The sequence below is a fragment of the Dendrobates tinctorius genome, unplaced genomic scaffold, assembly GCF_039654945.1.
Source record: "Dendrobates tinctorius isolate UK_male_01 unplaced genomic scaffold, ASM3965494v1 ptg000200l, whole genome shotgun sequence".
NCBI lineage: Eukaryota > Metazoa > Chordata > Amphibia > Anura > Dendrobatidae > Dendrobates > Dendrobates tinctorius.
The window spans coordinates 3,011,581-3,024,577 of NW_027361867.1; the positions used below are offsets into that span (position 1 = coordinate 3,011,581).

Below are 12,997 nucleotides of genomic sequence, written 5' to 3' on the forward strand. Positions count from 1 at the left end.
AGGTTTCCCAGGTGGAGTCGAATTTAACCGTAGGCTCCACTCCTCGTGGTGCCCTTCTGGACATTCCTTTAAGGTTCAGCTTTGCAACCATACTGCCCACGTAAAACAAACACTTTGCCTTCATGAACGCTGTTTGGAGGGTCATGACTCGTGGGAATAACGCCGCCCAATCAGTTAACCTGCTAGAGAGATCCTTCGTTGCTCCCAAGCATGACATCACACTCCCTAGGAGGAAGGTAATGCCACTGTGGCGACCGTACTCCTGGGGGCGACACAAGTGCACTGATGCCCAGCCACTGCTTGATGAATCTGCTGGTACATTGACCCAGACCACTACATTCCCCTCGCACGCTACACGGCCTGAATCTGACCCTGATGAAACTCAGGTTACCCTTCCCATATACAGTTCCATCATACACGGTGACAAAGAGGAAGCTGCAGATGAAAGTGCAGGTTCGGCCCACCCACCGTCAGACACACCACCGTACTATCAGGGGCCCTGTGCCAGTGCTGTCGCCAACGAGTGGGCCCCCCCTGCTTGCTCAGGATCACAGCACTTGCAAGGTTGAAATACTGTGCAGTGAGATGGAAGATGGGGACGACAAGGAGTCCAGACTCCAGACTAGTACAGGGATTCCCTAGCGAGGAGACTTATTTGATTGTTTTCAATGTTGGGACAGCAATTTTTGGGGAGCACTATACTCTGGAGAATGATAGATGGGGCCCACCATACACTGGAACATTCCAAAGGTGGACATCAGACACTGGAGCAGCATTTACAGGGCCCATTATACACTAGAGCATTAAAAATGGGGCCCATTATGTTTGGAGCATTATTTGGGCCCATAAGACAGTGGAGCTTCATCCATGGGGACCAACATATACTGTAGCATTATGTGGAGCTCATCATATACTGTTTCAAACATTATATGGGACCAATGATTCTGTATGGAGAAATAGATGGGCCTCGTCATGAGATGTAAAAAGTGAAGTATTTTTCATTGTACTATACCGCTATTTCTTTGCCGTATCGGAGCATGATGAGTTGTGGTATGTGTTAAAGGGGCGCTCTTTCGCCCAGGGCACATGAAAACCTGGAGCCAGCCCTCCCCCCCCACAACTTTAGCCAAATAACCCCCATTTTTCAGTGCGTAACTTGTATTATGAAGTTAATTAAGGTTGACAAGCTTAAGTAAGAAGAATTGATGCTTTTGGCATTCAAATGGGCACTGTAGGTGTGTTTCCTGTCCTCCTCTCACTGACGACTTTTATTCCCCATTGACTTACATTGGGTTTCGTGTTTCGGGACGACCCCGACTTTTCCCTATAATCGGACGATCTTGCTCGACCCGACTTTTGGAAAAGTCGGGTTTCACGAAACGAAACTCGACCCTAAAAAAACAAAAGTCGCTCAACTCTAGTATCAACCACTGAGGACTCTCAATTCTGAATATTCTTCTATCTACTGGCTAACACGGTACAAAGATATATATCTTTCCTGTATCAAAGTCATTTGAACAGTTTTGGGTGGAGGAGAATGTTGTGGTCTAGAGGCAAAATAGTGATCATGGTAATACGGCCGGACTACACCACCGATAAAGCAGCCACAGCCGGTGACTGAGAGGAATCTGTGACCTCTCTGCATTCAGTGGTTACTACTCACCTGGGTAATCATATGTGGGAATCTCCTCTTTACACCGCTCATCATCTCTCACATCTGTCTCTGTAGTATTAATATGGGTCAGATCTTCACCCTGAAACAAATATTGTAAAAGTCACCGACAGATGGAGAAGTCCCATCTATGATCAGCTCTAATCCTGCCATCTCCACCGCTCTCATTACACAAGTATAAAACATATAATACTGGTGGATAAAACAAGACTGAGCACAAGACCTTCACAGCCGTCTACACATCATAGGGGAGATCTCCTGACACCTTCTCTCCATCTACCTGATGATCCTGAGGAGCACTGGGATCTTCTTGGTTACAGTCCTGTGGAAGAAGAGGACGGGGACATCTCTCTGGTGTTGTCCTCTTACTGGATAGATCTGGAGGAAACACATACAGGGACTGAATTCATTCTCTACATACAGATAATTATAGGCCGTGTGTATTTAGTCCTGTCTATTACCTGGAGATGTGAGGGGCTGGGGAACCTCCATTATGACGTTCTTGTACAGATCTCTGTGTCCTTCTAAATACTCCCACTCCTCCATGGAGAAATAGACAGTGACATCCTGACACCTTATAGGAACCTGACACATACAATGATACAATGATCATCCCCCGATCCCTTCATAGTGTTACTGTATAATGTCCCAGCATTCCCAGCAGTGTCACCTCTCCAGTCAGCAGCTCAATCATCTTGTAGATGAGTTCTAGGAACTTCTGGTCATTGATGTCCTCATGGATCAGGGGGTGAGGTGCAGGCCCCGTGATTGGGCTCAGGGGTCTTCCACATCCCTCAGACACAGGGTCCTGACAGCGATCACTAGAGGTCTTCTTCACCACTGTGTAATCCTGGTTATGGAGAGACACATTAATAAATCTCACTCCAGACATTTCCAGAGTCCTCACCGCTCCAGTTCTGTCCAACTGTTATTCCCATAGATAAGAATGATGTAATGTGACGTCATCAGAATCTCTCACCTCTCCAGTGAGAGGTGTAATAGGGTGAGGTGTAATATCCTCTCCGCCATCTTGTCTCTGTCCATATCCATCCTTGATGGGTAAATCAGGAAAATTCTCTTCTGTAGAAGATCTTCACTGAGAGGATCCGATATTGTAGAGACCTGAATGAGAAGAAGATGATCCGATGTAACATCATAAGAATCCTGTGTAATAATACAATTACTGGAGATAATAAGGGAAACATATGAGGAGATTTATTATCTTACAGGGTTTAGTTTTCTCCCCTGACATCTACTAATAAAACCTATATATTTAGGCCACAGACAACAAGCAGTTTCCTCCTCGGAGTCGGCAGCTGAACACGTTCCTCATAGACTCATCTTCCATAACGCTAATTCTCGTCTCATTACCGGCACTGGAATCGGCATTAGCAATACTGCAGGAGATATTCATTACACGCGACATGAGAAATAACTCCTTCATGATGAGGACGACATCGTCATCTTCTACTACGGCTCTAGAAATAGATTTGGCCAGAGTCGGTCACTGCCTCCATCCCCACCGGCCGTCTATATGAAGGTTTCCCGTCTTCCCCGCACTGGAATCTTCTATCACGTTAGATCTCAGCTCTGAGTCACACACAGAAGTTTGAGGCTTTTCTGGAAGAACAGGACAGGAGAGATCTGAGGCCGATGTCTCCATGTACAGGGTTTCCCCTCGGGATAAGAGGCTTTTCTATCCCTTTCCCCCAATTAGAGGGGACACCTGTGGATATCGGGGTCTTTACCGGCTGCAGTCCTGGGGGGATTTACTCGGTAACGTGGACGTTGGACAAACATCACCATCAATTCCCATCAGAGTGAAGGAACATCGCTCCTCTATTCAGCTCTATGGATCCAGGATGAAATCCACTGCGGCCCCTGCAAGAAAAGAGCGAAGTCTGGTGAGACCCCCAAGGCCGCAGATTTCTACAGCTGCTCTGTGTGCACAGGACCTGTGATGAGGTCACAGGGGGAGGAGTCAGGGGTCACATGATCAGGGGCCTCAGTGTGTGCAGGACTCTGCTGTGCTGGTTGTCATGGTGCTGGATGAGGGGAAGTTTATGTGTGAGGTCAGGAGGGGTTTACAGGGTGGATGTAGCAGAGCCGCGTGTTGTGTACGAGGTGTACAGAGTGGAGCCGCGTGTGTACGAGGTGTACGGATCAGAGCCGGGTGTGTACGAGGTGTACGGAGCGGAGCCGTGTGTGTACGAGGTGTACGGAGCGGAGCCGCGTGTGTACGAGGTGTACGGAGCGGAGCCGTGTGTGTACGAGGTGTACGGAGCGGAGCCGTGTGTGTACGGGGTGTACGGAGCGGAGCTGTGTGTGTACGAGGTGTACGGAGCAGAGCCGTGTGTGTACGAGGTGTACAGAGCGGAGCCCTGTGTGTGTACGAGATGTACGGAGCGGAGCCGTGTGTGTACGAGGTGTAAGGAGCGGAGCCGTGTGTGTACGAGGTGTACAGAGCGGAGCCCTGTGTGTGTACGAGATGTACGGAGCGGAGCCGTGTGTGTACGAGGTGTAGGGAGCGCAGCCGTGTGTGTACGAGGTGTACGGAGCGGAGCCACGTGTGTACGAGGTGTACGGAGTGGAGTCACGTGTGTACGAGGTGTACGGAGCGGAGCCGTGTGTGTACGAGGTGTACGGAGCGGAGCCGTGTGTGTACGGGGTGTACGGAGCGGAGCTGTGTGTGTACAGAGTGGAGCCGTGTGTGTACGAGGTGTATGGAGCGGAGCCGCGTGTGTACGAGGTGTACGGAGCGGAGCCGTGTGTGTACAAGGTGTTCGGAGAGGAGCCGCGTGTGTACGAGGTGTACGGAGCGGAGCCATGTGTGTGTACGAGGTGTACGGAGCAGAGCCGTGTGTGTACGAGGTGTACAGAGCGGAGCCCTGTGTGTGTACGAGATGTACGGAGCAGAGCCGTGTGTGTACGAGGTGTAAGGAGCGGAGCCGTGTGTGTACGAGGTGTACAGAGCGGAGCCCTGTGTGTGTACGAGATGTACGGAGCGGAGCCGTGTGTGTACGAGGTGTAGGGAGCGCAGCCGTGTGTGTACGAGGTGTACGGAGCGGAGCCACGTGTGTACGAGGTGTAAGGAGCGGAGCCGTGTGTGTACGAGGTGTAGGGAGCGGAGCCGTGTGTGTGCGAGGTGTACGGAGCGGAGCCACGTGTGTACGAGGTGTAAGGAGCAGAGCCGTGTGTGTACGAGGTGTACAGAGCGGAGCCCTGTGTGTGTACGAGGTGTACGGAGCGGAGCCGTGTGTGTACGAGGTGTAGGGAGCGCAGCCGTGTGTGTACGAGGTGTACGGAGCGGAGCTGTGTGTGTAAGAGGTGTACGGAGCGGAGCCGTGTGTGTACGAGGTGTAAGGAGCGGAGCCGTGTGTGTACGAGGTGTAAGGAGCGGAGCCGTGTGTGTACAAGGTGTACGGAGCGGAGCCCTTTGTGTGCAAGGTGTACGGAGCGGAGCCCTATGTGTACGAGGTGTACGGAGCGGAGCCCTATGTGTGCAAGGTGTATGGAGCGGAGCCGTGTGTGTAAGAGGTGTACAGAGCGGAGCCGTGTATGTACGAGGTGTACGGAGCGGAGCCACGTGTGTACGAGGTGTAAGGAGCGGAGCCGTGTGTGTACGAGGTGTACGGAGCAGAGCTGTGTGTGTACGAGGTGTAGGGAGCGCAGCCGTGTGTGTATGAGGTGTACGGAGCGGAGCCGTGTGTGTAAGAGGTGTACAGAGCGGAGCCGTGTGTGTACGAGGTGTACGGAGCGGAGCCACGTGTGTATGAGGTGTACGGAGCGGAGCCACGTGTGTATGAGGTGTACGGAGCGGAGCCATGTGTGTACGAGGTGTACGGAGCAGAGTCCTGTGTGTACGAGGTGTGCGGAGCGAAGCCACGTGTGTACGAGGTGTATGGAGCGGAGCCGTGTGTGTACGAGGTGTGCGGAGCGGAGCCGTGTGTGTACGAGGTGTGCGGAGCGGAGTCACGTGTGTACGAGGTGTACGGAGCAGAGCCGTGTGTGTACGAGGTGTACGGAGCAGAGCCGTGTGTGTACGAGGTGTACGGAGCAGAGCCACGTGTGTACAAGGTGTACGGAGCGGAGCCGTGTGTGTACGAGGTGTATGGAGCGGAGCCGTGTGTGTGCGAGGTGTACGGAGCGGAGCCCTATGTGTACGAGGTGTACAGAGCAGATCCCTGTGTGTACGAGGTGTATGGAGCGGAGCCGTGTGTGTACGAGGTGTGCGGAGCGGAGCCACATGTGTACGAGGTGTACGGAGCAGAGCCATGTGTGTACGAGGTGTACGGAGCAAAGCCGCCTTTGTGCAGACCCTTCTGTGTACTTTGTATACCCCCAGCTTCATTCGCAGACGCCACTGCGTATGCTGTATACACCCGTATACCCCCAGCTTCGGTCGCAGACCCCTGTGTACACTGTATACACCCGTATACCCCCAGCTTCAGTTGCAGACTTCTGTGTACACTGTATACACCCGTATTCCCCCAGCTTCAGTCGCAGACCCCTGTGTACACTGTATACACCCGTATACCCCCAGCTTCGGTTGCAGACCCCTGTGTATGCTGTATACACCCGTATACCCCCAGCTTCGGTCGCAGACCCCTGTGTACACTGTATACACCCGTATACCCCCAGCTTCAGTTGCAGACCTCTGTGTACACTGTATACACCCGTATTCCCCCAGCTTCAGTCGCAGACCCCTGTGTACACTGTATACACCCGTATACCCCCAGCTTCAGTTGCAGACCTCTGTGTACACTGTATACACCCGTATTCCTCCAGCTTCGGTCGCAGACCCCTGTATACACTGTATACACCCGTATACCCCCAGCTTCAGTTGCAGACTTCTGTGTACACTGTATACGCCCGTATTCCCCAGCTTCAGTCGCAGACCCCTGTGTACACTGTATACACCCAGCTTCAGTTGCAGACCCCTGTGTATGCTGTATACACCCGTATACCCACAGCTTTGGTCACAGAACCCGCATCTCTCACACTGTAGAACTGATGTCAGACACCAGGGGCGTATCCAGGGGGGGCAGCTGGGGCATTTGCCCAGGGTGCAGCCGACAGGGGGCACCATCGGGATGCCTGATGCGGTGGTCCAAAGAGGAGACTCCCCGTTGGCAGCATTCTGCCGCCCCCACGCTCAGAATCTCCAGTTCTCTGGGCCAGCTGTCATACTGACAGCTGGCGCAGAGAAAGTGCTGCACGTCTGTGTACTAGTACATACACTGTCTGACTCACATGGAGAGGTGTAAGCGCCGCTGCGCCGCCACTGCCAGCGGCGCCTCACCGCCGCCGGCACTTCCGCATGTGCCAGCAGCGTGATCAGGTCACATGATCACGCTGCTGACATCACACGCAGCTTTACAGAGGCGAAGACTCGGGCAGTGAGGCAGCATTGCGGTTGGTGCGGTAAGTGCTCCAGACGGGTAATGGAGCTGAAGACACCACCGACAAGGGAAGATTGGGGGATGGCTGCAGAGTCCCATGGAATGGATAGGGAGGGAGCAGGGGGAGTAAATTTACTGAGGACAGTGTATGAGGACTCGGCGCAAGGCCAGGATGCAGACATATTCATGTGGTGTGGTGGAGAAAGATGAGGAACATATGGTGGGAGGAGAGGGAAACTGAGGACATTATGGGGGTTAATGTGGGGTAGGGGGTTAATAGAATCATAGAATCGTAGAGTTGGAAGGGACCTCCTGGGCCATCTGGTCCAACCCCCTGCTCAAAGCAGGATTCGCTAAATCATCCCAGTCAGATGTCTGTCCAGCCTCTGTTTGAAGACTTCCATTGAAGGAGAACTCACCACTTCTCGTGGCAGCCTGTTCCACTCATTGATCACTCTAACTGTCAAAAAGTTTTTTCTAATATCTAATCTGTGTCTCCTCCCATTCAGTTTCATCCCATTGCTTCTAGTCTTTCCTTGTGCAAATGAGAATAAAGTTGATCCTTCTACAATGTGACAGCCCTTTAGATATTTGTAGACAGCTATTAAGTCTCCTCTCAGTCTTCTCTTTTGCAAACTAAACATTCCCAAATCCTGCAACCTTTCCTCATAAGACAGGGTTTGCAGACCGGTCACCATTCTGGTCGCTCTTTTCTGAACTTGCTCCAGTTTGTTGATGTCTTTTTTAAAATGTGGTGCCCAAAACTGGACACAATATTCCAGATGAGGTCTGACCAAAGAGGAGTAGAGGGAAATAATGACTTCACGTGATCTAGACTGTATGCTTCTGTTAATACATCCTAGAATTGCATTTGCCTTTTTTGCTGCTGCATCACACTGTTGACTCATATTCAGTCTGTGATCTATTAGTATACCCAAGTCTTTTTCACATGTGCTGTCACTTAGCCCTATTCCTCCCATTCTATATATGCTTTTTCCATTTTTAATGCCCAGATGTAGTACTTTGCATTTCTCCCTGTTAAAAACCATTCTGTTAGTTGCTGCCCACTTCTCCAGTTTATTTAAATCTTTTTGAATCCTCTCTCTCTCTTCTCTAGTATTAGCTATCCCTCCTAGCTTTGTGTCATCAGCAAATTTAATCAGTTTACCCTCAATTCCTTCATCTAAATCGTTGATAAAGATGTTGAACAATACAGGGCCCAGGACAGAGCCCTGTGGTACCCCACTTGAGACATTCTTCCAACTGGATGTGCAGCCATTTACGACCACTCTTTGGGTCCGATCACTAAGCCAGTTATGAATCCACCTAACAGTTGCCTTGTCCATTCCATACTTAATCATTTTTTCAATAAGGATTGTATGAGAGACTTTGTCAAATGCTTTGCTGAAGTCAAGATATACTATATCTACAGCATTTCCTTGATCCACCCAATCAGTGATACCGTCATAGAAGGAAATTAAGTTAGTCTGACATGACTTATTAGTTACAAACCCATGCTGACTCTGTTTAATCACTTCATTCTTATCCAGGTATTGACATACATGTTGTTTAATAATTTGTTCAAAGATCTTTCCTGGTATAGAAGTCAGACTCACCGGCCTATAGTTACCTGGGTCCACCTTCTTCTCCTTTTTGAAGATAGGAACAACATTTGCTATTCTCCAGTCTTCTGGCACTTCTCCTGTTCTCCAAGAATTTTCAAAGATTATAGAGAGGGGTTCAAAAATTTCTTCTGCTATCTCCTTCAGTACTCTGGGGTGTAATTCATCTGGACCTGGAGACTTGAATTCATTTAGGCTAGCTAAGTGTTTCCTCACTATCTTTCTGTTTATAGATATCCTGGATTCTTCTAATGAGGGGGAAGGGGTTTAATGAGTGGGGGGGTTAATGTGGGGAAGGGGGTTAATGAGTTGGGATGGGAGGTAATGTGTGGGGGATTAAAGTGGGGATGGGGGTTAATGAGTGGGGATGGGGGTTAATGTGTGGGGTGGTTAATGTGTGGGGGGTTAATGAGTTGGGATGGGAGTTAATGTGTGGGGGGTTAATGAGTGGGGATGGGGGTTAATGTGTGGGGGGGTTAATGAGTGAGGATGGAGGTTAATGTGTGGGGGGTTAATGAGTGGGGATGGTGGTTAATGTGTGGGGGGTTAATGAGTGGGGATGGGGGTTAATGTGTGGGGGGTTAATTAGTGGGGATGGGGGCTAATGTGTGGGGGGTTAATGAGTGGGGATGGGGGATAATGTGTGGGGGGTTAATGAGTGGTGATGGGGGTGAATGTGTGGGGGGTTAATGAGTGAGGATGGGGGTAAATGTGTGGGGGGATTTGGAGTGGGGGTACATAATGTGTTGGGGGATTTGGGAGTAGGGACAGGGGTTATTTAATGTGTGGGGGGATTTGGAGTGGGGATAGGGGGTTATTTAATGTGTGTGGGGATTTGGAGTGGGGATGGGGGGTTAATGCGAGGGGGGATTTGGAGTGGGGATGGGGGGTTATTTAATTTGTGGGGGGATTTGGAGTGGGGATGGGGGTTATTTAATGTGTGTGAGGGATTTGGAGTGGGGATGGGGCATTTAATGTGGGTGGGGGGATTTGGAGTCGGGATGGGGGGTACTTAATGTGTGTGGGGGATTGGGGATGGGGGATTTAATGTGAATGGGGAGATTTGAGGACACAAAATGAAGAGTATGTATGAGGAAACAGTATGGGGGATGGGTGCAGACAGTATGGGGAGCAAACGGGTTAATGTATGTGGATACAGTATGGGGAGTGAGGGTGATGGGATGTGTGCAGACACAGTATGGGGAGTCAGGGGTATGTGTGAGCAGACAGTATAGAGAGTGAGGGGGTAAATATATGAGGAGACAGTATGGTGAACAGGTGGGATGCTAGAGGGGAATAGTGTGAGGCCACAGTATATTGCAGATATTTGTATTTAGGGGCATTATAATGACACTTCTATATTTAAGGGCATCGTGTGGAGATTTGCTGCAGAAGAGCGGAGAAGACGGAAGTCTGCAGAGACGGCTGTGGATGAGAAAACTCATCATGGGGTCTGGACAAGAAGAAAAGAATGAGTCCAGAGACGACGTCATCTATAAGGTACCTGGATGTAAATATTATTTGTGACACTGACTTATTCTTGTGTTTTTATTTGTTAGGAGCATTAAAGGGGCTGTCCAGGTTTGTGCTGAGTCTGCAGACATTCTATGTGACTGCAGACTTCTGAATTCTCACAGTGCTCACTGAACGCTGTCAGGATTCTCTCGTGCCGGTAATTTACATACATGCGGTCACATGCTGACTAGACATGTGTGGCCTCACTCAATGAAAATGAACAGAGCGGGGCAGGGCACGTCTAGTCGGAATGTGGCCAGAAGTATATAAATCACATGCTTGTGCTGACATGACTGTACATCGGCAAGTGAGAATCCTAAATGTGTGCAGTGCATTCGTTGTGAGAATTCAGAAGCTGCAATGTCAGGACTCAGCTCTGCAGGCTCCAGCAGTCATCACATGGACACGTCACTCATATGTGACTCTCATAGTTATGGTCCTGTGACAACGAGCTTCTCTTCCTGCTTCTCTCAGATTCTCACTGAACATTGAGGGCATTAGGGAGAGCAGCTCGTGGGTACATGACTAAGTGTGCAAGTCGCATATGTACTTGGGCGGGGGGGGGCGCCGAACCAAATTCTTGCCCCGGGTGCCAGAAAGCCTAGATACGCCTCTGTCGGACACACACGGTAAAACTGCGGTCGTCGGTGTCTCATCTCTCGCACTTATACTAATATTGCTGTAAAAGAGAAATAGCGCAATAGTGCATTATCCGGAGTGCAGATAACAATTGCAAGTGATACACTCACCAAATGGAGATTTGTAACCGGCAATGGAGGATTCGCTGCTGCAGAACCACAGATCCATGAGGGACCAACATAGAAGATTCAGGACAGGAAAAATGTGGTCAGTCAATCCGCGCTGCGAATCACGAAAAACTCGGATTATTAATACAGTGGACTTTATTCTACGCGTTTCAGAGTCTCACAGAACTCATTCCTCAGTGATTCACAGCGTGGATTGACTGACCACATTTCTGCACTTATACTGATAACATAAGATGGAGTCAGACGAACCCTCCTACAAAAAGTGAGAACAAAGTCATTACTACAGGACTGTGTGAGAAAGGGATTTATTCTACAAGAAACGCTGGGGCCACAAATGAGAGAATCCGGGCCCCGTGGCTGGATACTCCGGGCCCCCAGCGTGTTAGGACCAGACGGGGTCTTTGTCCCTGGTAAGACAGGATGTTGAGAAGGCTGAACTTTTAAATTCCTATTTTGCATCTGTTTTCTCTCAGAAAGGAAATGCAACATCAACTGTTATTCACTGTCCTATTAAGGGAATAGAAGAATCCAGGATATCTATAAACAGAAAGATAGTGAGGAAACACTTAGCTAACCTAAATGAATTCAAGTCTCCAGGTCCAGATGAATTACACCCCAGAGTACTGAAGGAGATAGCAGAAGAAATTTTTGAACCCCTCTCCATAATCTTTGAAAATTCTTGGAGAACAGGAGAAGTGCCAGAAGACTGGAGAAGAGCAAATGTTGTTCCTATCTTCAAAAAGGGGAAGAAGGTGGACCCAGGCAACTATAGGCCGGTGAGTCTGACTTCTATACCAGGAAAGATCTTTGAACAAATTATTAAACAACATGTATGTCAATACCTGGATAAGAATGAAGTGATTAAACAGAGTCAGCATGGGTTTCTAACTAATAAGTCATGTCAGACTAACTTAATTTCCTTCTATGACGGTATCACTGATTGGGTGGATCAAGGAAATGCTGTAGATATAGTATATCTTGACTTCAGCAAAGCATTTGACAAAGTCTCTCATACAATCCTTATTGAAAAAATGACTAAGTATGGAATGGACAAGGCAACTGTTAGGTGGATTCATAGCTGGCTTAGTGATCGGACCCAAAGAGTGGTCGTAAATGGCTGCACATCCAGTTGGAAGAATGTCTCAAGTGGGGTACCACAGGGCTCTGTCCTGGGCCCTGTATTGTTCAACATCTTTATCAACGATTTAGATGAAGGAATTGAGGGTAAACTGATTAAATTTGCTGATGACACAAAGCTAGGAGGGATAGCTAATACTAGAGAAGAGAGAGAGAGGATTCAAAAAGATTTAAATAAACTGGAGAAGTGGGCAGCAACTAACAGAATGGTTTTTAACAGGGAGAAATGCAAAGTACTACATCTGGGCAATAAAAATGAAAAAAGCATATATAGAATGGGAGGAATAGGGCTAAGTGACAGCACATGTGAAAAAGACTTGGGTATACTAATAGATCACAGACTGAATATGAGTCAACAGTGTGATGCAGCAGCAAAAAAGGCAAATGCAATTCTAGGATGTATTAACAGAAGCATACAGTCTAGATCACGTGAAGTCATTATTTCCCTCTACTCCTCTTTGGTCAGACCTCATCTGGAATATTGTGTCCAGTTTTGGGCACCACATTTTAAAAAAGACATCAACAAACTGGAGCAAGTTCAGAAAAGAGCGACCAGAATGGTGACCGGTCTGCAAACCCTGTCTTATGAGGAAAGGTTGCAGGATTTGGGAATGTTTAGTTTGCAAAAGAGAAGACTGAGAGGAGACTTAATAGCTGTCTACAAATATCTAAAGGGCTGTCACATTGTAGAAGGATCAACTTTATTCTCATTTGCACAAGGAAAGACTAGAAGCAATGGGATGAAACTGAATGGGAAGAGACACAGATTAGATATTAGAAAAAACTTTTTGACAGTTAGAGTGATCAATGAGTGGAACAGGCTGCCACGAGAAGTGGTGAGTTCTCCTTCAATGGAAGTCTTCAAACAGAGGCTGGACAGAC

General features: G+C 48.8%; 1 pseudogene; it reads right to left on the bottom strand.

The window, feature by feature from the left end:
* Positions 1–1,741, bottom strand: part of LOC141056862 (uncharacterized) — a 42,278-nt pseudogene extending 40,537 nt beyond the window's left edge.
* Positions 1,742–12,997: the final 11,256 nt, after the last annotated feature.